Below are 27,902 nucleotides of genomic sequence, written 5' to 3' on the forward strand. Positions count from 1 at the left end.
CCCCCCACTTTTTGCCTGATACTGATGCTAACTTGACTGAGAAGTGTGCTGGGACCCTGCTAACCAGGCCCCAGCACCTGTGTTTTTTCACCTAAAATGTACCATTGTTTCAACAATTGGCACAACCCTGGCACCTAGGTAAGTCCCTTGTAACTGATACCCCTGGTACCAAGGGCCCTGATGCCAGGGAAGGTCTCTAAGGGCTGCAGTATGTCTTATGCCACCCTAGGGACCCCTCACTCAGCACAGACACACTGCTTGCCAGCTTGTGTGTGCTGGTGGGGAGAAAATGACTAAGTCGACATGGCACTCCCCTCAGGGTGCCATGCCAACCTCACACTCCCTATGGCATAGGTAAGTCACCCCTCTAACAGGCCTTCCCTAAGGCAGGATGCACTATACCACAGGTGAGGGCATATGTGCATGAGCACTATGCCCCTACAGTGTCTAAGCAAAACCTTAGACATTGTAAGTACAGGGTAGCCATAAGAGTATATGGGCTGGGAGTCTGTCAAAAACGAACTCCACAGCTCCATAATGGCTACACTGAATACTGGGAAGTTTAGTATCAAACTTCTCAGAATAATAAACCCACACTGATGCCAGTGTTGGATTTATTAAAAAATGCACACAGAGGGCATCTTAGAGATACCCCCTGTATTTTACCCAATTGTTCAGTGCAGGACTGACTGGTCTGTGCCAGCCTGCTGCTGAGAGACGAGTGTCTGACCTCATGCGGTGAGAGCCTTTGTGCTCTCTGAGGACAGAAACAAAGCCTGCTCTGGGTGGAGGTGCTTCACACCTCCCCCCTGCAGGAACTGTAACACCTAGCAGTGAGCTTCAAAGGCTCAAGCTTCGTGTTACAATGCCCCAGGGCACTCCAGCTAGTGGAGATGCCCGCCTCCTGGACCCAGCCCCCACTTTTGGCGGCAAGTCCAGGAGAGATAATGAGAAAAACAAGGAGGAGTCACAGGCCAGTCAGGACAGCCCCTAAGGTGTCCGGAGCTGAGGTGACTCTGACTTTTAGAAATCCTCCATCTTGCAGATGGAGGATTCCCCCAATAGGATTAGGGATGTGACCCCCTCCCCTTGGGAGGAGGCACAAAGAGGGTGTACCCACCCTCAGGGCTAGTAGCCATTGGCTACTAACCCCCCAGACCTAAACACGCCCTTAAATTTAGTATTTAAGGGCTCCCCTGAACCTAAGAATTTAGATTCCTGCAACAACAACAAGAAGGACTGCCCAGCTGAAAACCCCTGCAGAGGAAGACCAGAAGACAACAACTGCTTTGGCTCCAGAAACTCACCGGCCTGTCTCCTGCCTTCCAAAGAACTCTGCTCCAGTGACGCCTTCCAAAGGGACCAGCGACCTCTGAATCCTCTGAGGACTGCCCTGCTTCGACGACGACAAGAAACTCCCGAGGACAGCGGACCTGCTCCAAAAAGACTGCAACTTTGTTTCAAGAAGCAGCCTTAAAGAACCCTGCAACTCCCCGCAAGAAGCGTGAGACTTGCAACACTGCACCCGGCGACCCCGACTCGGCTGGTGGAGAACCAACACCTCAGGGAGGACCCCCGGACTACTCTACGACTGTGAGTACCAAAACCTGTCCCCCCTGAGCCCCCACAGCGCCGCCTGCAGAGGGAATCCCGAGGCTTCCCCTGACCGCGACTCTCTGAAACCTAAGTCCCGACGCCTGGAAAAGACTCTGCACCCGCAGCCCCCAGGACCTGAAGGACCGGACTTTCACTGGAGAAGTGACCCCCAGGAGTCCCTCTCCCTGGCCCAAGTGGAGGTTTCCCCGAGGAAGCCCCCCCTTGCCTGCCTGCAGCGCTGAAGAGATCCGTTGATCTCTCATAGACTAACATTGCAAACCCGACGCTTGTTTCTACACTGCACCCGGCCGCCCCCGCGCTGCTGAGGGTGAAATTTCTGTGTGGGCTTGTGTCCCCCCCCCGGTGCCCTACAAAACCCCCCTGGTCTGCCCTCCGAAGACGCGGGTACTTACCTGCAAGCAGACCGGAACCGGGGCACCCCCTTCTCTCCATTCTAGCCTATGCGTTTTGGGCACCACTTTGAACTCTGCACCTGACCGGCCCTGAGATGCTGGTGTGGTGACTTTGGGGTTGCTCTGAACCCCCAACGGTGGGCTACCTTGGACCAAGAACTGAACCCTGTAAGTGTCTTACTTACCTGGTAAAACTAACAAAAACTTACCTCCCCCAGGAACTGTGAAAATTGCACTAAGTGTCCACTTTTAAAATAGCTATTTGTGAATAACTTGAAAAGTATACATGCAATTGAAATGATTCAAAGTTCCTAATGTACTTACCTGCAATACCTTTCAAACAAGATATTACATGTTAAATTTGAACCTGTGGTTCTTAAAATAAACTAAGAAAAGATATTTTTCTATAACAAAACCTATTGGCTGGATTTGTCTCTGAGTGTGTGTACCTCATTTATTGTCTATGTGTATTGTAGGAAGTTGGCTCTGTATGTGCTATTTCAAAGTAAGGAATAGCATGCACAGAGTCCAAGGGTTCCCCTTAGAGGTAAGATAGTGGCAAAAAGAGATAATACTAATGCTCTATTTTGTGGTAGTGTGGTCGAGCAGTAGGCTTATCCAAGGAGTAGTGTTAAGCATTTGTTGTACATACACAGACAATAAATGAGGTACACACACTCAGAGACAAATCCAGCCAATAGGTTTTTATATAGAAAAATATCTTTTCTTAGTTTATTTTAAGAACCACAGGTTCAAATTCTACATGTAATATCTCATTCGAAAGGTATTGCAGGTAAGTACTTTAGGAACTTCAAATCATCAAAATTGCATGTATACTTTTCAAGTTATTCACAAATAGCTGTTTTAAAAGTGGACACTTAGTGCAATTTTCACAGTTCCTAGGGGAGGTAAGTATTTGTTAGGTTAACCAGGTAAGTAAGACACTTACAGGGCTTAGTTCTTGGTCCAAGGTAGCCCACCGTTGGGGGTTCAGAGCAACCCCAAAGTCACCACACCAGCAGCTCAGGGCCGGTCAGGTGCAGAGTTCAAAGTGGTGCCCAAAACACATAGGCTAGAATGGAGAGAAGGGGGTGCCCCGGTTCCGGTCTGCTTGCAGGTAAGTACCCGCGTCTTCGGAGGGCAGACCAGGGGGGTTTTGTAGGGCACCGGGGGGGACACAAGTCCACACAGAAATTTCACCCTCAGCAGCGCGGGGGCGGCCGGGTGCAGTGTAGGAACAGGCGTCGGGTTCGCAATGTTAGTCTATGAGAGATCTCGGGATCTCTTCAGCGCTGCAGGCAGGCAAGGGGGGGATTCCTCGGGGAAACCTCCACTTGGGTAAGGGAGAGGGACTCCTGGGGGTCACTTCTCCAGTGAAAGTCCGGTCCTTCAGGTCCTGGGGGCTGCGGGTGCAGGGTCTCTCCCAGGCGTCGGGACTTTAGGTTCAAAGAGTCGCGGTCAGGGGAAGCCTCGGGATTCCCTCTGCAGGCGGCGCTGTGGGGGCTCAGGGGGGACAGGTTTTTGTACTCACAGTCTTAGAGTAGTCCTGGGGTCCCTCCTGAGGTGTTGGATCGCCACCAGCCGAGTCGGGGTCGCCGGGTGCAGTGTTGCAAGTCTCACGCTTCTTGCGGGGAGCTTGCAGGGTTCTTTAAAGCTGCTGGAAACAAAGTTGCAGCTTTTCTTGGAGCAGGTCCGCTGTCCTCGGGAGTTTCTTGTCTTTTCGAAGCAGGGGCAGTCCTCAGAGGATGTCGAGGTCGCTGGTCCCTTTGGAAGGCGTCACTGGAGCAGGATCTTTGGAAGGCAGGAGACAGGCCGGTGAGTTTCTGGAGCCAAGGCAGTTGTCGTCTTCTGGTCTTCCTCTGCAGGGGTTTTCAGCTAGGCAGTCCTTCTTCTTGTAGTTGCAGGAATCTAATTTTCTAGGGTTCAGGGTAGCCCTTAAATACTAAATTTAAGGGTGTGTTTAGGTCTGGGGGGTTAGTAGCCAATGGCTACTAGCCCTGAGGGTGGGTACACCCTCTTTGTGCCTCCTCCCAAGGGGAGGGGGTCACAATCCTAACCCTATTGGGGGAATCCTCCATCTGCAAGATGGAGGATTTCTAAAAGTTAGAGTCACTTCAGCTCAGGACACCTTAGGGGCTGTCCTGACTGGCCAGTGACTCCTCCTTGTTTTTCTCATTATTTTCTCCGGCCTTGCCGCCAAAAGTGGGGCCTGGCCGGAGGGGGCGGGCAACTCCACTAGCTGGAGTGTCCTGCTGGGTTGGCACAAAGGAGGTGAGCCTTTGAGGCTCACCGCCAGGTGTGACAATTCCTGCCTGGGGGAGGTGTTAGCATCTCCACCCAGTGCAGGCTTTGTTACTGGCCTCAGAGTGACAAAGGCACTCTCCCCATGGGGCCAGCAACATGTCTCGGTTTGTGGCAGGCTGCTAAAACTAGTCAGCCTACACAGATAGTCGGTTAAGTTTCAGGGGGCACCTCTAAGGTGCCCTCTGGGGTGTATTTTACAATAAAATGTACACTGGCATCAGTGTGCATTTATTGTGCTGAGAAGTTTGATACCAAACTTCCCAGTTTTCAGTGTAGCCATTATGGTGCTGTGGAGTTCGTGTTTGACAAACTCCCAGACCATATACTCTTATGGCTACCCTGCACTTACAATGTCTAAGGTTTTGTTTAGACACTGTAGGGGTACCATGCTCATGCACTGGTACCCTCACCTATGGTATAGTGCACCCTGCCTTAGGACTGTAAGGCCTGCTAGAGGGGTGTCTTACCTATACTGCATAGGCAGTGAGAGGCTGGCATGGCACCCTGAGGGGAGTGCCATGTCGACTTACTCGTTTTGTCCTCACTAGCACACACAAGCTGGCAAGCAGTGTGTCTGTGCTGAGTGAGAGGTCTCCAGGGTGGCATAAGACATGCTGCAGCCCTTAGAGACCTTCCTTGTCATCAGGGCCCTTGGTACTAGGAGTACCAGTTACAAGGGACTTATCTGGATGCCAGGGTCTGCCAATTGTGGATACAAAAGTACAGGTTAGGGAAAGAACACTGGTGCTGGGGCCTGGTTAGCAGGCCTCAGCACACTTTCAATTGTAAACATAGCATCAGCAAAGGCAAAAAGTCAGGGGGCAACCATGCCAAGGAGGCATTTCCTTACAGGTTTGTACAACAGATGCTTAACACTACTCCTAGGATAAGCCTACTACTCGGCCACACTACCACATAATAGAGCATTAGTATTATCTATTTTTACCACTATTTTACCTCTAAGGGGAACCCTTGGACTCTGTGCATGCTATTCCTTACTTTGAAATAGTACATACAGAGCCAACTTCCTACATTGGTGGATCAGCGGTGGGGTACAAGACTTTGCATTTGCTGGACTACTCAGCCAATACCTGATCACACGACAAATTCCAAAATTGTCATTAGAAATTGATTTTTGCAATTTGAAAAGTTTTCTAAATTCTTAAAGTCCTGCTAGGGCCTTATGTTAGTCCCCGTTAGCATTTCTTTTAGAGTTTAAAAAGTTTGTTAAAAGTTTGAATTAGATTCTAGAACCAGTTTTAGTTTCTTAAAAAGTATTCCAACTTTTAGAAGCATAATGTCTAGCACAGATGTGAATGTGGTGGAACTCGACACCACACCTTACCTCCATCTACAGATGAGAGAGCTAAGGTCACTCTGTAAACTAAAGAAAATAACAATGGGCTCCAAACCTACCAAAGTACAGCTCCAGGAGCTTTTGGCAGAGTTTGAAAAAGCCAACCCCTCTGAGGATGGCAACTCAGAGGATGAAGATAGTGACTTGGAGGGAAATTCCCCCCCTCCACTCCTACTTCGGGAGAGCAGGGCTACTCAAGCCCTGACTCCACAAATAATAGTCAGAGATGCTGGTTCCCTAACAGGAGGGACCAACAACTCTGAAATCACTGAGGATAACCCCAGTGAAGAGGACATCCAGTTAGCCAGGATGGCCAAAAGATTGGCTTTGGAAAGACAGATCCTAGCCATAGAGAGGGAAAGACAAGAGATGGGCCTAGGACCCATCAATGGTGGCAGCAACATAAATAGGGTCAGAGATTCTCCTGACATGTTGAAAATCCCCAAAGGGATTGTAACAAAATATGAAGATGGTGATGACATCACCAAATGGTTCACAGCTTTTGAGAGGGCTTGTGTAACCAGAAAAGTGAACAAATCTCACTGGGGTGCTCTCCTTTGGGAAATGTTCACAGGAAAGTGTAGGGATAGACTCCTCACACTCTCTGGAAAAGATGCAGAATCTTATGACCTCATGAAGGGTACCCTGATTGAGGGCTTTGGATTCTCCACTGAGGAGTATAGAATTAGATTCAGGGGGGCTGTAGGAAGTTGGCTCTGTATGTGCTATTTCAAAGTAAGGAATAGCATGCACAGAGTCCAAGGGTTCCCCTTAGAGGTAAAATAGTGGTAAAAAGAGATAATACTAATGCTCTATTTTGTGGTAGTGTGGTCGAGCAGTAGGCTTATCCAAGGAGTAGTGTTAAGCATTTGTTGTACATACACATAGACAATAAATGAGGTACACACACTCAGAGACAAATCCAGCCAATAGGTTTGTGTATAGAAAAATATCTTTTCTTAGTTTATTTTAAGAACCACAGGTTCAAATTTAACATGTAATATCTTGTTCGAAAGGTATTGCAGGTAAGTACTTTAGGAACTTCAAATCATAAAAATTGCATGTATACTTTTCAAGTTATTGACAAATAGCTGTTTTAAAAGTGGACACTTAGTGCAATTTTCACAGTTCCTGGGGGAGGTAAGTTTTTGTTAGTTTTACCAGGTAAGTAGGACACTTACAGGGTTCAGTTCTTGGTCCAAGGTAGCCCACCGTTGGGGGTTCAGAGCAACCCCAAAGTCACCACACCAGCAGCTCAGGGCCGGTCAGGTGCAGAGTTCAAAGTGGTGCCCAAAACACATAGGCTAGAATGGAGAGAAGGGGGTGCCCCGGTTCCGGTCTGCTTGCAGGTAAGTACCCGCGTCTTCGGAGGGCAGACCAGAGGGGTTTTGTAGGGCACCGGGGGGGACACAAGTCCACACAGAAATTTCACCCTCAGCAGCGCGGGGGCGGCCGGGTGCAGTGTAGAAACAAGCGTCGGGTTTTCAATGTTAGTCTATGAGAGATCTCGGGATCTCTTCAGCGCTGCAGGCAGGCAAGGGGGGGATTCCTCGGGGAAACCTCCACTTGGGCAAGGGAGGGACTCCTGGGGGTCACTTCTCCAGTGAAAGTCCGGTCCTTCAGGTCCTGGGGGCTGCGGGTGCAGGGTCTCTCCCAGGCGTCGGGACTTTAGGTTCAAAGAGTCGCGGTCAGGGGAAGCCTCGGGATTCCCTCTGCAGGCGGCGCTGTGGGGGCTCAGGGGGGACAGGTTTTGGTACTCACAGTATCAGAGTAGTCCTGGGGTCCCTCCTGAGGTGTTGGATCGCCACCAGCCGAGTCGGGGTCGCCGGGTGCAGTGTTGCAAGTCTCACGCTTCTTGCGGGGAGCTTGCAGGGTTCTTTAAAGCTGCTGGAAACGAAGTTGCAGCTTTTCTTGGAGCAGGTCCGCTGTCCTCGGGAGTTTCTTGTCTTTTCGAAGCAGGGGCAGTCCTCAGAGGATGTCGAGGTCGCTGGTCCCTTTGGAAGGCGTCGCTGGAGCAGGATCTTTGGAAGGCAGGAGACAGGCCGGTGAGTTTCTGGAGCCAAGGCAGTTGTCGTCTTCTGGTCTTCCGCTGCAGGGGTTTTCAGCTAGGCAGTCCTTCTTCTTGTAGTTGCAGGAATCTAATTTTCTAGGGTTCAGGGTAGCCCTTAAATACTAAATTTAAGGGCGTGTTTAGGTCTGGGGGGTTAGTAGCCAATGGCTACTAGCCCTGAGGGTGGGTACACCCTCTTTGTGCCTCCTCCCAAGGGGAGGGGGTCACAATCCTAACCCTATTGGGGGAATCCTCCATCTGCAAGATGGAGGATTTCTAAAAGTTAGAGTCACCTCAGCTCAGGACACCTTAGGGGCTGTCCTGACTGGCCAGTGACTCCTCCTTGTTATTCTCATTATTTTCTCCGGCCTTGCCGCCAAAAGTGGGGCCTGGCCGGAGGGGGCGGGCAACTCCACTAGCTGGAGTGTCCTGCTGGGTTGGCACAAAGGAGGTGAGCCTTTGAGGCTCACCGCCAGGTGTGATAATTCCTGCCTGGGAGAGGTGTTAGCATCTCCACCCAGTGCAGGCTTTGTTACTGGCCTCAGAGTGACAAAGGCACTCTCCCCATGGGGCCAGCAACATGTCTCGGTTTGTGGCAGGCTGCTAAAACTAGTCAGCCTACACAGATAGTCGGTTAAGTTTCAGGGGGCACCTCTAAGGTGCCCTCTGTGGTGTATTTTACAATAAAATGTACACTGGCATCAGTGTGCATTTATTGTGCTGAGAAGTTTGATACCAAACTTCCCAGTTTTCAGTGTAGCCTTTATGGTGCTGTGGAGTTCGTGTTTGACAGACTCCCAGACCATATACTCTTATGGCTACCCTGCACTTACAATGTCTAAGGTTTTATTTAGACACTGTAGGGGTACCATGCTCATGCACTGGTACCCTCACCTATGGTATAGTGCACCCTGCCTTAGGGCTGTAAGGCCTGCTAGAGGGGTGTCTTACCTATACTGCATAGGCAGTGAGAGGCTGGCATGGCACCCTGAGGGGAGTGCCATGTCGACTTACTCGTTTTGTCCTCACTAGCACACACAAGCTGGCAAGCAGTGTGTCTGTGCTGAGTGAGAGGTCTCCAGGGTGGCACAAGACATGCTGCAGCCCTTAGAGACCTTCCTTGGCATCAGGGCCCTTGGTACTAGAAGTACCAGTTACAAGGGACTTATCTGGATGCCAGGGTCTGCCAATTGTGGATACAAAAGTACAGGTTAGGGAAAGAACACTGGTGCTGGGGCCTGGTTAGCAGGCCTCAGCACACTTTCAATTGTAAACATAGCATCAGCAAAGGCAAAAAGTCAGGGGGCAACCATGCCAAGGAGGCATTTCCTTACACAACCCCCCCCCAAACGAAAGAGGATGAGACTAACCTTTCCCAAGAGAGTCTTCATTTTCTAAGTGGAAGAACCTGGAAAGGCCATCTGCATTGGCATGGGCAGTCCCAGGTCTGTGTTCCACTATAAAGTCCATTCCCTGTAGGGAGATGGACCACCTCAACAGTTTAGGATTTTCACCTTTCATTTGCATCAGCCATTTGAGAGGTCTGTGGTCAGTTTGAACTAGGAAGTGAGTCCCAAAGAGGTATGGTCTCAGCTTCTTCAGGGACCAAACCACAGCAAAGGCCTCCCTCTCAATGGCACTCCAACGCTGCTCCCTGGGGAGTAACCTCCTGCTAATGAAAGCAACAGGCTGGTCAAGGCCATCATCATTTGTTTGGGACAAAACTGCCCCTATCCCATGTTCAGAGGCATCAGTCTGCACAATGAACTGCTTAGAATAATCTGGAGCTTTGAGAACTGGTGCTGAGCACATTGCCTGTTTCAGGGTGTCAAAGGCCTGTTGGCATTCCACAGTCCAGTTTACTTTCTTGGGCATTTTCTTGGAGGTGAGTTCAGTGAGGGCTGTCACAATGGATCCATATCCCTTCACAAACCTCCTGTAATACCCAGTCAAGCCAAGGAATGCCCTGACTTGAGTCTGGGTTTTTGGAGCTACCCAGTCCAGAATAGTCTGGATCTTGGGTTGGAGTGGCTGAACTTGGCCTCCACCTACAAGGTGTCCCAAGTAAACCACAGTTCCCTGCCCTATCTGGCATTTGGATGCCTTGATAGAGAGGCCTGCAGATTGCAGAGCCTTCAAAACCTTCCTCAGGTGGACCAGGTGATCCTGCCAGGTGGAGCTAAAGACAGCAATATCATCAAGATAAGCTGTGCTAAAGGACTCCAAGCCAGCAAGGACTTGATTCACCAACCTTTGGAAGGTGGCAGGGGCATTCTTTAAACCAAAGGGCATAACAGTAAACTGATAATGCCCATCAGGTGTGGAGAATGCTGTTTTCTCTTTTGCTCCAGGTGCCATTTTTATTTGCCAGTACCCTGCTGTCAAGTCAAAGGTACTTAGAAATTTGGCAGCACCTAATTTATCAATGAGCTCATCAGCTCTTGGAATTGGATGGGCATCTGTCTTGGTGACAGAATTGAGCCCTCTGTAGTCCACACAAAACCTCATCTCTTTCTTTCCATCTTTGGTGTGAGGTTTGGGGACTAAGACCACTGGGCTAGCCCAGGGGCTGTCAGAGCGCTCAATTACTCCCAATTCCAGCATCTTGTGGACTTCCACCTTGATGCTTTCCTTAACATGGTCAGACTGTCTGAAGATTTTGTTCTTGACAGGCATGCTGTCTCCTGTGTCCACATCATGGGTACACAGGTGTGTCTGACCAGGGGTTAGGGAGAAAAGCTCAGGAAACTGTTGTAGGACTCTCCTACAATCAGCCTGCTGTTGGCCAGAGAGGGTGTCTGAGTAGATCACTCCATCTACTGTGCCATCTTTTGGGTCTGAGGACAGAAGATCAGGGAGAGGTTCACTCTCTGCCTCCTGATCCTCATCTGTTACCATCAACAGATTCACATCAGCCCTGTCATGGAAGAGCTTAAGGCGGTTCACATGGATCACCCTCTTGGGGCTCCTGCTTGTGCCCAGGTCCACCAGGTAGGTGACCTGACTCTTCCTTTCTAGTACTGGGTAAGGGCCACTCCATTTGTCCTGGAGTGCCCTGGGAGCCACAGGCTCCAGAACCCAGACTTTCTGCCCTGGTTGGAACTCAACCAGTGCAGCCTTTTGGTCATACCAAAACTTCTGGAGTTGTTGGCTGGCCTCAAGGTTTTTGGTTGCCTTTTCCATGTACTCTGCCATTCTAGAGCGAAGGCCAAGTACATAGTCCACTATGTCCTGTTTAGGCTCATGGAGAGGTCTCTCCCAGCCTTCTTTAACAAGGGCAAGTGGTCCCCTTACAGGATGTCCAAACAGAAGTTCAAAGGGTGAGAATCCTACTCCCTTCTGTGGCACCTCTCTGTAAGCGAAAAGCAGACATGGCAAGAGGACATCCCATCTCCTTTTGAGTTTTTCTGGGAGCCCCATGATCATGCCTTTTAATGTCTTGTTGAATCTCTCAACCAAGCCATTAGTTTGTGGATGGTATGGTGTAGTGAATTTATAAGTCACTCCACACTCATTCCACATGTGCTTTAGGTATGCTGACATGAAGTTGGTACCTCTGTCAGACACCACCTCCTTAGGGAAACCCACTCTGGTAAAGATACCAATGAGGGCCTTGGCTACTGCAGGGGCAGTAGTCGACCTAAGGGGAATAGCTTCAGGATACCTGGTAGCATGATCCACTACTACCAGGATATACATATTTCCTGAGGCTGTGGGAGGTTCCAGTGGACCAACTATGTCCACACCCACTCTTTCAAAGGGAACCCCCACCACTGGAAGTGGAATGAGGGGGCCTTTGGATGCCCACCTGTCTTACCACTGGCTTGACAGGTGGGGCAGTAGAGGCAAAACTCCTTAACCATGTTGGACATATTGGGCCAGTAGAAGTGGTTGACTAACCTCTCCCACGTCTTGGTTTGTCCCAAATGTCCAGCAAGGGGAATGTCATGGGCCAATGTTAGGATGAACTCTCTGAACAGCTGAGGCACTACCACTCTCCTAGTGGCACCAGGTTTGGGGTCTCTGGCCTCAGTGTACAGGAGTCCATCTTCCCAATAGACCCTATGCGTTCCATTTTTCTTGCCTTTGGACTCTTCAGCAGCTTGCTGCCTAAGGCCTTCAAGAGAGGGACAGGTTTCTTGTCCCTTACACAGCTCCTCCCTTGAGGGTCCCCCTGGGCCTAAGAGCTCAACCTGATAAGGTTCAAGCTCCAAAGGCTCAGTTCCCTCAGAGGGCAGAACTTCTTCCTGAGAAGAGAGGTTCCCTTTCTTTTGCTGTGTTGCAGTTGTTTTCCCAACTGACTTTCCTGTTCTCTTGGTAGGCTGGGCCATTTTTCCAGACTCCAGCTCTACTTTTTCACCCTGTGCCTTGCATTGTGCTCTTGTTTTCACACACACCAGTTCAGGGATACCCAGCATTGCTGCATGGGTTTTTAGCTCTACCTCAGCCCATGCTGAGGACTCCAGGTCATTTCCAAGCAGACAGTCCACTGGGATATTTGAGGAGACCACCACCTGTTTCAGGCCATTGACCCCTCCCCATTCTAAAGTAACCATTGCCATGGGATGTACTTTTTTCTGATTGTCAGCGTTGGTGACTGTGTAGGTTTTTCCAGTCAGGTATTGGCCAGGGGAAACCAGTTTCTCTGTCACCATGGTGACACTGGCACCTGTATCCCTCAGGCCCTCTATTCTAGTCCCATTAATTAAGAGTTGCTGTCTGTATTTTTGCATGTTAGGCGGCCAGACAGCTAGTGTGGCTAAATCCACCCCACCCTCAGAAACTAGAGTAGCTTCAGTGTGAACCCTGATTTGCTCTGGGCACACTGTTGATCCCACTTGGAGACTAGCCATACCAGTGTTACCTGGATGGGAGTTTGGAGCGGAACCTTTCTTGGGACAGGCCTTGTCTCCAGTTTGGTGTCCATGCTGTTTACAGCTATGACACCAGGCCTTTTTGGGATCAAAGTTTTTACCCTTGTACCCATTGTTTTGTGAAGAGGCTCTGGGCCCACCCTCCTGTGCAGGTTTTTGGGGGCCTGTAGAAGACTCTTTACTATTTTTAGTTTTGGTTGCCTCATCACCCTTCTGCTGGGGAGTCTTTGTGACCCCTTTCTTTTGGTCACCCCCTGTTGAAGTCTTGGACACCCTTGTCTTGACCCAATGGTCCGCCTTCTTTCCCAATTCTTGGGGAGAAATTGGTCCTAGGTCTACCAGATGCTGATGCAGTTTATCATTGAAACAATTACTTAACAGGTGTTCTTTCACAAATAAATTGTACAGCCCATCATAATTACTTACACCACTGCCTTGAATCCAACCATCTAGTGTTTTCACTGAGTAGTCAACAAAGTCAACCCAGGTCTGGCTCGAGGATTTTTGAGCCCCCCTGAACCTAATCCTGTACTCCTCAGTGGAGAATCCAAAGCCCTCAATCAGGGTACCCTTCATGAGGTCATAAGATTCTGCATCTTGTCCAGAGAGTGTGAGGAGTCTATCCCTACACTTTCCTGTGAACATTTCCCAAAGGAGAGCACCCCAGTGAGATCTGTTCACTTTTCTGGTTACACAAGCCCTCTCAAAAGCTGTGAACCATTTGGTGATGTCATCACCATCTTCATATTTAGTTACAATCCCTTTAGGGATTTTCAACATGTCAGGAGAATCTCTGACCCTATTTATGTTGCTGCCACCATTGATGGGTCCTAGGCCCATCTCTTGTCTTTCCCTCTCTATGGCTAGGATCTGTCTTTCCAAAGCCAATCTTTTGGCCATCCTGGCTAACTGGATGTCCTCTTCACTGGGGCTATCCTCAGTGATTTCAGAGGTGTTGGTCTCTCCTGTGAGGGAACCAGCATCTCTGACTATTATTTTAGGAGTCAGGGTTTGAGGGACCCTGTTCTCCCTAGATAGGACTGGTAGGGGGGAATTGTCCTCCAAGTCACTATCCTCTTCCTCTGAGTTGCCACCCTCAGAGGGGTTGGCCTTTTCAAACTCTGCCAAAAGCTCCTGGAGCTGTATTTTGGTAGGTTTGGGGCCCATTGTTATTTTCTTTAGTTTACAGAGTGACCTTAGCTCTCTCATCTGTAGATGGAGGTAAGGTGTGGTGTCGAGTTCCACCACATTCACATCTGTGCTAGACATTATGCTTCTAAAAGTTGGAATACTTTTTAAGAGACTAAAACTGATTCTAGAATCTAATTCAAACTTTTAACAAACTTTTAAACTCTAAAAGAAATGCTAAACAGGATCTAACACAAGGCCCTAGCAGGTCTTTTAAGAATTTAGAAAACTTTTCAAATTGCAAAAATCAATTTCTAATGACAATTTTGGAATTTGTCGTGTGATCAGGTATTGGCTGAGTAGTCCAGCAAATGCAAAGTCTTGTACCCCACCGCTGATCCACCAATGTAGGAAGTTGGCTCTGTATGTGCTATTTCAAAGTAAGGAATAGCATGCACAGAGTCCAAGGGTTCCCCTTAGAGGTAAAATAGTGGTAAAAAGAGATAATACTAATGCTCTATTTTGTGGTAGTGTGGTCGAGCAGTAGGCTTATCCAAGGAGTAGTGTTAAGCATTTGTTGTACATACACATAGACAATAAATGAGGTACACACACTCAGAGACAAATCCAGCCAATAGGTTTGTGTATAGAAAAATATATTTTCTTAGTTTATTTTAAGAACCACAGGTTCAAATTTAACATGTAATATCTTGTTCGAAAGGTATTGCAGGTAAGTACTTTAGGAACTTCAAATCATAAAAATTGCATGTATACTTTTCAAGTTATTGACAAATAGCTGTTTTAAAAGTGGACACTTAGTGCAATTTTCACAGTTCCTGGGGGAGGTAAGTTTTTGTTAGTTTTACCAGGTAAGTAGGACACTTACAGGGTTCAGTTCTTGGTCCAAGGTAGCCCACCGTTGGGGGTTCAGAGCAACCCCAAAGTCACCACACCAGCAGCTCAGGGCCGGTCAGGTGCAGAGTTCAAAGTGGTGCCCAAAACACATAGGCTAGAATGGAGAGAAGGGGGTGCCCCGGTTCCGGTCTGCTTGCAGGTAAGTACCCGCGTCTTCGGAGGGCAGACCAGAGGGGTTTTGTAGGGCACCGGGGGGGACACAAGTCCACACAGAAATTTCACCCTCAGCAGCGCGGGGGCGGCCGGGTGCAGTGTAGAAACAAGCGTCGGGTTTTCAATGTTAGTCTATGAGAGATCTCGGGATCTCTTCAGCGCTGCAGGCAGGCAAGGGGGGGATTCCTTGGGGAAACCTCCACTTGGGCAAGGGAGAGGGACTCCTGGGGGTCACTTCTCCAGTGAAAGTCCGGTCCTTCAGGTCCTGGGGGCTGCGGGTGCAGGGTCTCTCCCAGGCGTCGGGACTTTAGGTTCAAAGAGTCGCGGTCAGGGGAAGCCTCGGGATTCCCTCTGCAGGCGGCGCTGTGGGGGCTCAGGGGGGACAGGTTTTGGTACTCACAGTATCAGAGTAGTCCTGGGGTCCCTCCTGAGGTGTTGGATCGCCACCAGCCGAGTCGGGGTCGCCGGGTGCAGTGTTGCAAGTCTCACGCTTCTTGCGGGGAGCTTGCAGGGTTCTTTAAAGCTGCTGGAAACGAAGTTGCAGCTTTTCTTGGAGCAGGTCCGCTGTCCTCGGGAGTTTCTTGTCTTTTCGAAGCAGGGGCAGTCCTCAGAGGATGTCGAGGTCGCTGGTCCCTTTGGAAGGCGTCGCTGGAGCAGGATCTTTGGAAGGCAGGAGACAGGCCGGTGAGTTTCTGGAGCCAAGGCAGTTGTCGTCTTCTGGTCTTCCGCTGCAGGGGTTTTCAGCTAGGCAGTCCTTCTTCTTGTAGTTGCAGGAATCTAATTTTCTAGGGTTCAGGGTAGCCCTTAAATACTAAATTTAAGGGCGTGTTTAGGTCTGGGGGGTTAGTAGCCAATGGCTACTAGCCCTGAGGGTGGGTACACCCTCTTTGTGCCTCCTCCCAAGGGGAGGGGGTCACAATCCTAACCCTATTGGGGGAATCCTCCATCTGCAAGATGGAGGATTTCTAAAAGTTAGAGTCACCTCAGCTCAGGACACCTTAGGGGCTGTCCTGACTGGCCAGTGACTCCTCCTTGTTATTCTCATTATTTTCTCCGGCCTTGCCGCCAAAAGTGGGGGCCGGGCCGGAGGGGGCGGGCAACTCCACTAGCTGGAGTGTCCTGCTGGGTTGGCACAAAGGAGGTGAGCCTTTGAGGCTCACCGCCAGGTGTGACAATTCCTGCCTGGGAGAGGTGTTAGCATCTCCACCCAGTGCAGGCTTTGTTACTGGCCTCAGAGTGACAAAGGCACTCTCCCCATGGGGCCAGCAACATGTCTCGGTTTGTGGCAGGCTGCTAAAACTAGTCAGCCTACACAGATAGTCGGTTAAGTTTCAGGGGGCACCTCTGAGGTGCCCTCTGTGGTGTATTTTACAATAAAATGTACACTGGCATCAGTGTGCATTTATTGTGCTGAGAAGTTTGATACCAAACTTCCCAGTTTTCAGTGTAGCCTTTATGGTGCTGTGGAGTTCGTGTTTGACAGACTCCCAGACCATATACTCTTATGGCTACCCTGCACTTACAATGTCTAAGGTTTTATTTAGACACTGTAGGGGTACCATGCTCATGCACTGGTACCCTCACCTATGGTATAGTGCACCCTGCCTTAGGGCTGTAAGGCCTGCTAGAGGGGTGTCTTACCTATACTGCATAGGCAGTGAGAGGCTGGCATGGCACCCTGAGGGGAGTGCCATGTCGACTTACTCGTTTTGTCCTCACTAGCACACACAAGCTGGCAAGCAGTGTGTCTGTGCTGAGTGAGAGGTCTCCAGGGTGGCACAAGACATGCTGCAGCCCTTAGAGACCTTCCTTGGCATCAGGGCCCTTGGTACTAGAAGTACCAGTTACAAGGGACTTATCTGGATGCCAGGGTCTGCCAATTGTGGATACAAAAGTACAGGTTAGGGAAAGAACACTGGTGCTGGGGCCTGGTTAGCAGGCCTCAGCACACTTTCAATTGTAAACATAGCATCAGCAAAGGCAAAAAGTCAGGGGGCAACCATGCCAAGGAGGCATTTCCTTACAGGGGCTCAAAAATCCTCAAGCCAGACCTGGGTTGATTATGTTGACTACTCAGTGAAAACACTGGATGGTTGGGTAACTGGAAATGAAGTGTATGACTATGTTGGGCTTTATAATTTGTTTATGAAAGAACACATTTTAAGTAACTGCTTCAATGAAAAGTTGCATCAGTATCTGGTAGACCTAGGTCCAATTTCTCCCCAAGAATTGGGAAAGAAGGCAGACCACTGGGTCAAGACTAGGGTAACCAAAACTTCCACTGGGGGTGACCAAAAGAAAGGGGTTACAAAGCCTCCCCAGGAGAAAGTGGGTGACACTAGAAACAAAGAAAAAGAGTCCCCTGTAGGCCCCCAAAAACCAGACCAGGTGGGTGGGCCCAGAGACACAACCCAAAACAAAGGTGGGTACCAGGGTAAGAGCTGGGATGCCACTAAGGCATGGTGCCATAACTGTAAACAGACAGGGCACCACACCAAGGACACTTCTTGTCCCAAAAACAAACCCCCTAGCAAAATCCCAGGGGTGACCAGTGTAGCCATTGGGGATGACTCCTCAGATGAGGAGGTCTTCATAGCCTTCAACTGGAAAAAGGGCCCAACAGGTGAGTTGGAGATTCCAGAGGGAAGTAGACACTTCCACCACCTACTGGTGAATCGAATCCCAGCCACTGCCCTGAGAGACACTTGTGCCAGTCACACTATTGTGCATGACAGGCTGGTGTTCTCAAACCAGTACATCCCAGGTGAGATGGCCAGAGTAAGAGTTAGCCCAGACAGGGTCACTGATAGGCCTGTGGCTTTTGTGCCCATAGAAGTGGGTGGGACTTTTAGCTGGAGAAGGGTGGTAGTCAGTACAGACCTCCCACTTGATTGTCTCCTTGGAAATGACTACCCAGAGGTTAGTCAGAGCCCAAGAGAGGAACTGGTCCAGTGCCAGTCCTCTCCCAAGGATTCTGGAGTGCCTGCCTCTGCAGTAAATGCAAGTAGGCCCCAGAAGAAAAAGAAAAGGAAACAGAGTAGGAAAGGGGGACAACCTTTAGCCAAGGTTCCAGCAAGCCAAGGAGATTCTGCTCCAGTAGGGGAGAACTCCAAAAGTGGCTCTGATAAAGTCCAACCTGACCCACAAGAAGTCCTGGCTAGTCAGGCAACTGTTAAGCCTGAGTGGGTGGCTCCTCAGCTAACAGAAGAAAGAGTGGAAGAAGGGTGTTTACTACAAGATGTGGTAACCCCCCACTCTAATACAGCAGACAGGCACCCTGAACCCAAAGAAGCCTGTAACTTAGCCCCTTCCCTTGTAGGTGAAGAGCTAAAGGTGTGGTTCTGGGCACGGACAGCTGTCAGTGGCCTCTGCTGGGTGTTAGCCTTTATGGCTGCACTATCCTTGGCATGGTGGTCTGACCCCATGCCAAATAGCAAGTTAGGCCCCCTGACCCTGTTGGTCATGGTGGGGTTACTCCAGCTCTGGGTAACCTCTTTGGGTAAGCTAGGGGTGACCCTGGCTAAGATAAGATTAGCAGAGGTGGATACCTCTAACCCCAAAATAGAGAGAATGGGTGAAGACATAAAAAGCACAGACAAGAGGCAGTTCAGACTAGGTCCTATCACTGTGGAAGTGGGTCAATTCCCCAGAGGGAATGACCTGAGCAGGAGGATGTAAGGCAGAGTAGGCCCTGCAACAAACCAGCCTATTTCCTCTACTCTTCCTCGCCTGACAGACTAGGAAGACTCTCCCAGCTTTGGCTGAGTCTCCTGGCCTGTGGGCTGGGGGGGGCTTATGTAAAGAAATGGCTCCCTGTTGCAGTTACCCCCCACTTTTTGCCTGATACTGATGCTGACTTGACTGAGAAGTGTGCTGGGACCCTGCTAACCAGGCCCAAGCACCAGTGTTCTTTCACCTAAAATGTACCATTGTTTCCACAATTGGCACAACCCTGGCACCTAGGTAAGTCCCTTGTAACTGGTACCCCTGGTACCAAGGGCCCTGATGCCAGGGAAGGTCTCTAAGGGCTGCAGCATGTCTTATGCCACCCTACGGACCCCTCACTCAGCACAGACACACTGCTTGCCAGCTTGTGTGTGCTGATGGGGAGAAAATGACTAAGTCGACATGGCACTCCCCTCAGGGTGCCATGCCAACCTCCCACTGCCTGTGGCATAGGTAAGTCACCCCTCTAGTAGGCCTTACAGCCCTAAGGCAGGGTGCACTATACCACAGGTGAGGGCATATGTGCATGAGCACTATGCCCCTACAGTGTCTAAGCAAAACCTTAGACATTGTAAGTACAGGGTAGCCATAAGAGTATATGGGCTGGGAGTCTGTCAAAAACGAACTCCACAGCTCCATAATGGCTACACTGAATACTGGGAAGTTTAGTATCAAACTTCTCAGAATAATAAACCCACACTGATGCCAGTGTTGGATTTATTAAAAAATGCACACAGAGGGCATCTTAGAGATACCCCCTGTATTTTACCCAATTGTTCAGTGCAGGACTGACTGGTCTGTGCCAGCCTGCTGCTGAGAGACGAGTGTCTGACCTCATGCGGTGAGAGCCTTTGTGCTCTGAGGACAGAAACAAAGCCTGCTCTGGGTGGAGGTGCTTCACACCTCCCCCCTGCAGGAACTGTAACACCTAGCAGTGAGCTTCAAAGGCTCAAGCTTCGTGTTACAATGCCCCAGGGCACTCCAGCTAGTGAAGATGCCCGCCTCCTGGACCCAGCCCCCACTTTTGGCGGCAAGTCCAGGAGAGATAATGAGAAAAACAAGGAGGAGTCACTGGCCAGTCAGGACAGCCCCTAAGGTGTCCTGAGCTGAGGTGACTCTGACTTTTAGAAATCCTCCATCTTGCAGTTGGAGGATTCCCCCAATAGGATTAGGGATGTGACCCCCACCCCTTGGGAGGAGGCACAAAGAGGGTGTACCCACCCTCAGGGCTAGTAGCCATTGGCTACTAACCCCCCAGACCTAAACACGCCCTTAAATTTAGTATTTAAGGGCTCCCCTGAACCTAAGAATTTAGATTCCTGCAACAACAAGAAGAAGGACTGCCCAGCTGAAAACCCCTGCAGAGGAAGACCAGAAGACAACAACTGCTTTGGCTCCAGAAACTCACCGGCCTGTCTCCTGCCTTCCAAAGAACTCTGCTCCAGTGACTCCTTCCAAAGGGACCAGCGACCTCTGAATCCTCTGAGGACTGCCCTGCTTCGACGACGACAAGAAACTCCCGAGGACAGCGGACCTGCTCCAAAAAGACTGCAACTTTGTTTCAAGAAGCAGCCTTAAAGAACCCTGCAACTCCCCGCAAGAAGCGTGAGACTTGCAACACTGCACCCGGCGACCCCGACTCGGCTGGTGGAGAACCAACACCTCAGGGAGGACCCCCGGACTACTCTACGACTGTGAGTACCAAAACCTGTCCCCCCTGAGCCCCCACAGCGCCGCCTGCAGAGGGAATCCCGAGGCTTCCCCTGTCTGCGACTCTCTGAAACCTAAGTCCCGACGCCTGGAAAAGACTCTGCACCCGCAGCCCCCAGGACCGGACTTCCACTGGAGAAGTGACCCCCAGGAGTCCCTCTCCCTGGCCCAAGTGGAGGTTTCCCCGAGGAAGCCCCCCCTTGCCTGCCTGCAGCGCTGAAGAGATCCGTTGATCTCTCATAGACTAACATTGCAAACCCAACGCTTGTTTCTACACTGCACCCGGCCGCCCCCGCGCTGCTGAGGGTGAAATTTCTGTGTGGGCTTGTGTCCCCCCCGGTGCCCTACAAAACCCCCCTGGTCTGCCCTCCGAAGACGCGGGTACTTACCTGCAAGCAGACCGGAACCGGGGCACCCCCTTCTCTCCATTCTAGCCTATGCGTTTTGGGCACCACTTTGAACTCTGCACCTGACCGGCCCTGAGCTGCTGGTGTGGTGACTTTGGGGTTGCTCTGAACCCCCAACGGTGGGCTACCTTGGACCAAGAACTGAACCCTGTAAGTGTCTTACTTACCTGGTAAAACTAACAAAAACTTACCTCCCCCAGGAACTGTGAAAATTGCACTAAGTGTCCACTTTTAAAATAGCTATTTGTGAATAACTTGAAAAGTATACATGCAATTGAAATGATTCAAAGTTCCTAATGTACTTACCTGCAATACCTTTCAAACAAGATATTACATGTTAAATTTGAACCTGTGGTTCTTAAAATAAACTAAGAAAAGCTATTTTTCTATAACAAAACCTATTGGCTGGATTTGTCTCCGAGTGTGTGTACCTCATTTATTGTCTATGTGTATGTACAACAAATGCTTAACACTACTCCTTGGATAAGCCTACTGCTCGACCACACTACCACAAAATAGAGCATTAGTATTATCTATTTTTACCACTATTTTACCTCTAAGGGGAACCCTTGGACTCTGTGCATGCTATTCCTTACTTTGAAATAGTACATACAGAGCCAACTTCCTACAGTAATCTTCTGCAGTTTCGGACCCTTCTCCAGTTGTGCTGCATGGGCTCCTCTGACTCCTGGTTCCTCTTCCAGTGGGTCTCCTGTGGGGGCTGCCCTTTCTTCTGTGGACTCGCTGGCCTTGCCCCGTGGGATGAGTCCTTCTGGACCTTGCTGGTCACTGGCAGCTCCACTTTTGGCTTTATTGCAACTTCTGCCGTTGCCAAGATCTGTTAGTGGCTTTTCCACTCCACTGACCGATTATGCCATCTTCTATCCGATGTGGGAAGTCGACTGCATCCTCCAGGAACTCTTCACTGACTCCAGGGCTGCATTGCGGACCATCTTGGTCCTACCGTTGACCAACTCCTGCAACAACAGACGGGTGGGGTAGTGTCTCCTGCCACCACCGGACACTCTGGCGACCTCTGGACTTGGTACCATTCCAGTAGGCCCCTTTTTGTGACCAGAGGGTTAGTTGATAGAGTAACTAAGAATAGGGAGAGATCCTTCTTTGCTCACTCTCATGTCTCCCTCAGTAACTGAGGGCACACACTTCTACTCCAGGAGAAGATTCCCTAGATAGGGAACTCAGGCAGCTGAGACTACAGCAGCAGCGAGCCCTAGACAGGGAGGCCTTGACAGGGGAGAGAGAGAGAAAGAGAGAGAGAGAAAGAGAGAGAGAGAAAGAGAGAGAGAGAAAGAGAGAGAGAGAAAGAGAGAGAGAGAAAGAGAGAGAGAAAGAGAGAGAGAAAGAGAGAGAGAGAAAGAGAAAGAGAGAGAGAAAAGAGAGAGAGAGAGAGAGAGAGAAAGAGAAAGAGAGAGAGAAAGAGAAAGAGAAAGAGAGAGAGAGAGAGAGAGAGAGAAAGAGAGAGAGAGAGAGAGAGAGAGAAAGAGAGAGAGAGAGAGAGAGAGAGAGATTGGAATTAGCACCCCATGAGGGCAGCAGCTTTAGTTTCAGGGAGCCTAGGGTCAGGGCAGACTCTTGACCCCAAAAACCTCAACACGGTTATTCTCCCCTGCAAGGTGGGGATGACATATACAAGTCGTCCACTGCTCTGGAGAGGGCCAGTAAGGTACAAAGGGTCCCTTTCAAACAAGATATTACATGTTAAATTTGAACCTGTGGTTCTTAAAATAAACTAAGAAAAGCTATTTTTCTATAACAAAACCTATTGGCTGGATTTGTCTCTGAGTGTGTGTACCTCATTTATTGTCTATGTGTATGTACAACAAATGCTTAACACTACTCCTTGGATAAGCCTACTGCTCGACCACACTACCACAAAATAGAGCATTAGTATTATCTATTTTTACCACTATTTTACCTCTAAGGGGAACCCTTGGACTCTGTGCATGCTATTCCTTACTTTGAAATAGTACATACAGAGCCAACTTCCTACAGTAATCTTCTGCAGTTTCGGACCCTTCTCCAGTTGTGCTGCATGGGCTCCTCTGACTCCTGGTTCCTCTTCCAGTGGGTCTCCTGTGGGGGCTGCCCTTTCTTCTGTGGACTCGCTGGCCTTGCCCCGTGGGATGAGTCCTTCTGGACCTTGCTGGTCACTGGCAGCTCCACTTTTGGCTTTATTGCAACTTCTGCCGTTGCCAAGATCTGTTAGTGGCTTTTCCACTCCACTGACCGATTATGCCATCTTCTATCCGATGTGGGAAGTCGACTGCATCCTCCAGGAACTCTTCACTGACTCCAGGGCTGCATTGCGGACCATCTTGGTCCTACCGTTGACCAACTCCTGCAACAACAGACGGGTGGGGTAGTGTCTCCTGCCACCACCGGACACTCTGGCGACCTCTGGACTTGGTACCATTCCAGTAGGCCCCTTTTTGTGACCAGAGGGTTAGTTGATAGAGTAACTAAGAATAGGGAGAGATCCTTCTTTGCTCACTCTCATGTCTCCCTCAGTAACTGAGGGCACACACTTCTACTCCAGGAGAAGATTCCCTAGATAGGGAACTCAGGCAGCTGAGACTACAGCAGCAGCGAGCCCTAGACAGGGAGGCCTTGACAGGGGAGAGAGAGAGAAAGAGAGAGAGAGAAAGAGAGAGAGAGAGAGAGAGAGAGAGAAAGAGAGAGAGAGAAAGAGAGAGAGAAAGAGAGAGAGAGAAAGAGAGAGAGAGAAAGAGAGAGAGAGAGAGAGAAAGAGAGAGAGAGAGAGAGAAAGAGAAAGAGAGAGAGAGAGAAAAGAGAGAGAGAGAGAGAGAGAGATTGGAATTAGCACCCCATGAGGGCAGCAGCTTTAGTTTCAGGGAGCCTAGGGTCAGGGCAGACTCTTGACCCCAAAAACCTCAACACGGTTATTCTCCCCTGCAAGGTGGGGATGACATATACAAGTCGTCCACTGCTCTGGAGAGGGCCAGTAAGGTACAAAGGGTCCCTCAGAGACAGTTGGTTATTATCTTGTGTCTCTCCTTCTCTGACAAGGGGAGGGATAGACTCCTCACTGTCAGGGACGAAGATGCAGACAACTACTCAGTTTTAAAATCTACACTCCTAGATGGGTTTGGTCTCACCACCGAACAATACAGAATTAAGTTCAGGGAGACCAGGAAAGAGTCCTCCCTTGACTGGGTGGATTTTGTGGACTGTTCTGTTAAAGCTCTGGAAGGCTGGTTGCTTTGCAGCAAATTCAGCGACTTTCAGAGCTTATACAATCTTATCTTGAGAGAGCATATTTTGAACAACTGTGTGTCTGATTTGTTCCATCAATACTTGGTGGACCCTGATCTGACCACTCCCCAAGAATTGGAAAAGAAGACAGAGAAATGGGTCCGCACCAGGGTGAGCAGGAAAGCTCATACAGGGGGTGACCACAAGAAAAAAAAGGAAGCAGGTAAGTCTCAGGACAAGGGTGGGGACAGACAAAAGTAAGGAGTTTTCATAGGGCCCACAAATCTCTTCTGGGGGTGGGTCTAAAACCTCGTCCTCTAGTTTAAAAAAAGGCCTTGGTGCTATGTTTGTAAAAACAAAGTCAATAGGCCAGGAGACAGCTCCTGTCTTAAGAAAGGCACCAAGCCAACCACTACTTCTACCAACCCCAGTTCTAATTCTAGTGCCCCTAGCAATAGCAGTTGTAGGAGGACTAACAGTAGTCAGTCTAAGTGTGTAGCTGGGCTCACTTTAGGTCATGTAGTGGGGGCTGGTTTAGTCAGAGACACCACTGAGATAGTTTTAGTCTCTGATAAGGGAATTGATTTTGCCACCCTTGCTGCCTGTCCCCTTAACATGGGTAAGTACAGGCAGCATCCTCGGATAAATGGTATTGAGGCTGAGGCCTACAGGGACTGGTGTCCCCTGATCAACAACTACTTGGTAACCAGTACCAAGTGACTGATGCCCATACAACACTGTGTGCCACCCCATGGCAGTTGTTGATTTCAGGTGGGGTTACTGGTCCTAAGAAAGTCATGGTGTCCATAGACCTACCTGTAAAGTGTCAACTAGGGAACAACTTGGAGACTTCAGATTGGGCTGAAGTGGAGTTAGAGGCCCATGCAGCAATGCTGTGCACCCCAGGGCATATTTTTGCCTTGACCAGAGCACAGGCAAAGAAACAAAGATCAGGGAACCGTGGAGCCTGGAACAATGGTCAAAGAACTTCCCAAACCTAAGATCAGAAAGGGCAAAAAGCTGCCCCCTACTCCATCCTCCAATGAGGATTCCACCCCAGAGGGGGAAGAATCCACTCCCTTGACAGAACCTACACCAGAAGCCCTGCAAGCTGACACAGTTGAGCTCTTAGGTGCAGGGGGCCAGCCAGAGAGGAATTTAGTATGGCACAAAAGACTTGTCCCACACTGGAGGGCTTGAGGCAGCAAGCTGTCATTCAAGATGCAGGGGATGTCAGTGGCACCTATAAGGTGTATTGGGAAGACAACCTCTTGTACTCAGAGTCAAGGGAATCCACACCTGGTGCCACCAGGAGGTTAGTGGTCCCTCTGCAATACAGAGAATTTCTGTTGACCCTTGCACATGACATTAGCCTAGGAGGTCACCTCTGGCAAAGCAAAACTTGGGACAGACGTGTCCCTCACTTTCAGTGACAAGACTGGCACCCCAAAGGCCCCCCTAATTCCACTTCCAGTGGTTGGGGTTCCTGTTGAAAGGGATGGGGTGGACAATATTCCTAGAAAGCCTTTGTTGCTCATCCACAGCTACTTCTGGAGAGCCTGGCTTCTAGACACTGCCTACATTTCACTGATAGGGGAACCCTAGACCTGGTTAAAGTCCCATAGCTACCCACCACACACCGGGCCAGCTTCCTACAGTATTTAGTCAAGAATCCACCCGACAGCATGGACAGCAGGAAGACGACAAAGCAGCAGAGAGCAGGAAGTGAAAGGAGACGACGTGCTGGTCAATCAGAGGCACATAAATTAGAGAGTTGAGACTAAGCCAATGGTGTATTCGGGTAAGTAAGGATCGCTTTCCAAGCCTCTTATAAGATTTTATTTTATTTATTTTTTGTTTTTAAATCAACAAAAGATTTCGCAAGCACATTGCGCAAGCGCACATGCAAGTGAAACCTAAAAAGGGTTTCACAAAACATTCCTGAATATTACGTTCCATGAAAAGTAAAGGAGGAAATAAGTTTCCACTACTGAACATTTCAAACATTTGACAGAACGGTTTATCGACCAAGGGCATCAAAAAAAGATCGCAAACTAAGTGAGTAACTCAAATAAAGCAGATGCTAGAGACCAGCAGGTATAACTTGGCTGAATTTGTCAATTAAGGTATTCTTTATCTACAGTCAGTCATTTTTGGAACTTGCCCAGCAAAATTGCCATTTTCATCTATCATTTAAGTGACCTTGTTGCATGGAACAAGATCTCAATCTCATTTCCCTGAACTCACTGAACTCAGTCTCTACTGGATCTGTACACACTTGTACATAAATCTCTTGTGAATAGGTAGAAAAACAAGGGTCTGCTTACGATAACAGGAATCTGTGGTCTTAGAGTATATTATAATGAAAAAAGACTATGTAGAAAGCAATCAAACACTCAATGTAAAAATAGCACATGGCACACACTGTGGGCGAATATTTCCAGTGGACAAACAATAGCTTCCAACGTGGGTGCTAAGATATTATTAGAAAAAAATCAAAACATGGCTCATGGGAGACAGTCAACGGCGTTTTGAACTCTACGTGATGAAAGATCATTGCCAAAGAAATGTAAAACAGCCTGGGAGGGGTCACAGGATCCACAGATAAAATACTGCGTTTAGTTAATTTGAGAAAGGAGGTATCCATGATAAGGGAGGTATTCTCAATCCAAGACCAACAAGGAGGTAGCCAGGATGAGGGAGGGTATTCTCTAAAACGAGAAGCAGGCCTACTGGTGCTTGAGGGCAAAGGAGGACACAAGTTCTCACATAAGCCAGGTGTTGATGACCAGACTAATCATGGCAGATGCCCAACCACTATTAAGGAACAAAGTCAGGTGTGACCGTAAAACGTTCTGTATGAAGGAGCAGTTTGCCCAGTAAGTCAGGGATAAAGAGCAGCCCTGGGAAGCATGCCACAGCATGTAACAAAGCTTGCATGTAGGGACACTGCCAAAAAATGCAGTGGAGAAGGACAGACTGCCTTAAGAATTTGCCATGCAAACTTTAAAAAGGGAAAGAAAAGTTTAGGTGGAAAGTCTTTGGTACCCAGGTCATCTTATGAAAAGTGTACTGCAGCCTACCCTAGATTACATCTTTTTATTTAAATTCTTTTTTTTTTATTTCACGTGCTAATATTCAGTTCATATAAAGTGTTATCTACACTGTGTCAAACAATATCCCGTAACCTTCTTCATAAAAAGGTACCAAATACCTCACATCTCACGACCCTTTGTGAACATCCACCCATATAAATTAGAAGGTGGGTGGCGGGGTAATTAGGAGAGTGACAGTAGGATATACGGGATGAGCATAATACCGGCATGCACACTATATGAGGAGAGTGATGAAAATGGCAGGAGAAAATTGTTGCTAACCTCGACAAGGGTCTAGCTGTTTGTGATATGAAAGCTTATCCAAAAATGCCAAAGGGTCATGTGTGGCACCGCTAGAGACTCGTGGCTTTGCAGACACTACAGCTTTGAACTGTGGGAGTTGTAGTTCTGCATTCTCATGATTAGGCTTGTAAATTCCAGCATGGAACTTACGGCAGAACATGTGTGAACTTGAAGCTAATTCAATAGTGAAAGTAAGGCTGGCAGTTTAGGGCCCTGACTGAGAATTAAGACCATTTGTAAGGGAAATGGCAGGTCATGTAGAGAGACGAAGAAGAAAAAACTATAAAAGGGACAGTGGGTTTGTCAAATGATGATGGTTTTTGCTCTCGCCTACTAGACAGAAAATGTGCTGTCTGGTATAAGATATATTGTCAGCTTACTGGGTTTACAGCCCGCAAATTGTTCACCATTGGTACGTCATGTCCGTCTCAATGCTTGTTTCTTATAGGTTGCCTTGTTTGGGCTTTACTTACTCTTCTTAAACTTGTCCCTACCCCTGAGGAATGGACGTGTGGCCTTCCACTGCTTACTTTTCAAGTACAACTTTTTGTTCGTTTACTCTCTCCATTGGTGTGTGTGTGTGCTCCCCTCCCCAGCATGTAGTGCTGCTCTCTGCCACCCATGTGTTTCTCTTGTG

The 27,902-nt window shown here is 49.1% G+C and overlaps 1 protein-coding gene across 2 annotated transcripts in view; it reads right to left on the reverse strand.

Annotated features, from left to right (window-relative positions):
* EFTUD2 (elongation factor Tu GTP binding domain containing 2) overlaps window positions 1-27,902 on the reverse strand; it is a 346,977-nt gene that overhangs the window by 75,105 nt on the left and 243,970 nt on the right. The window lies entirely within an intron of this gene.

The sequence above is a fragment of the Pleurodeles waltl genome, chromosome 6, assembly GCF_031143425.1.
Source record: "Pleurodeles waltl isolate 20211129_DDA chromosome 6, aPleWal1.hap1.20221129, whole genome shotgun sequence".
In the NCBI taxonomy this organism is placed as follows: domain Eukaryota; kingdom Metazoa; phylum Chordata; class Amphibia; order Caudata; family Salamandridae; genus Pleurodeles; species Pleurodeles waltl.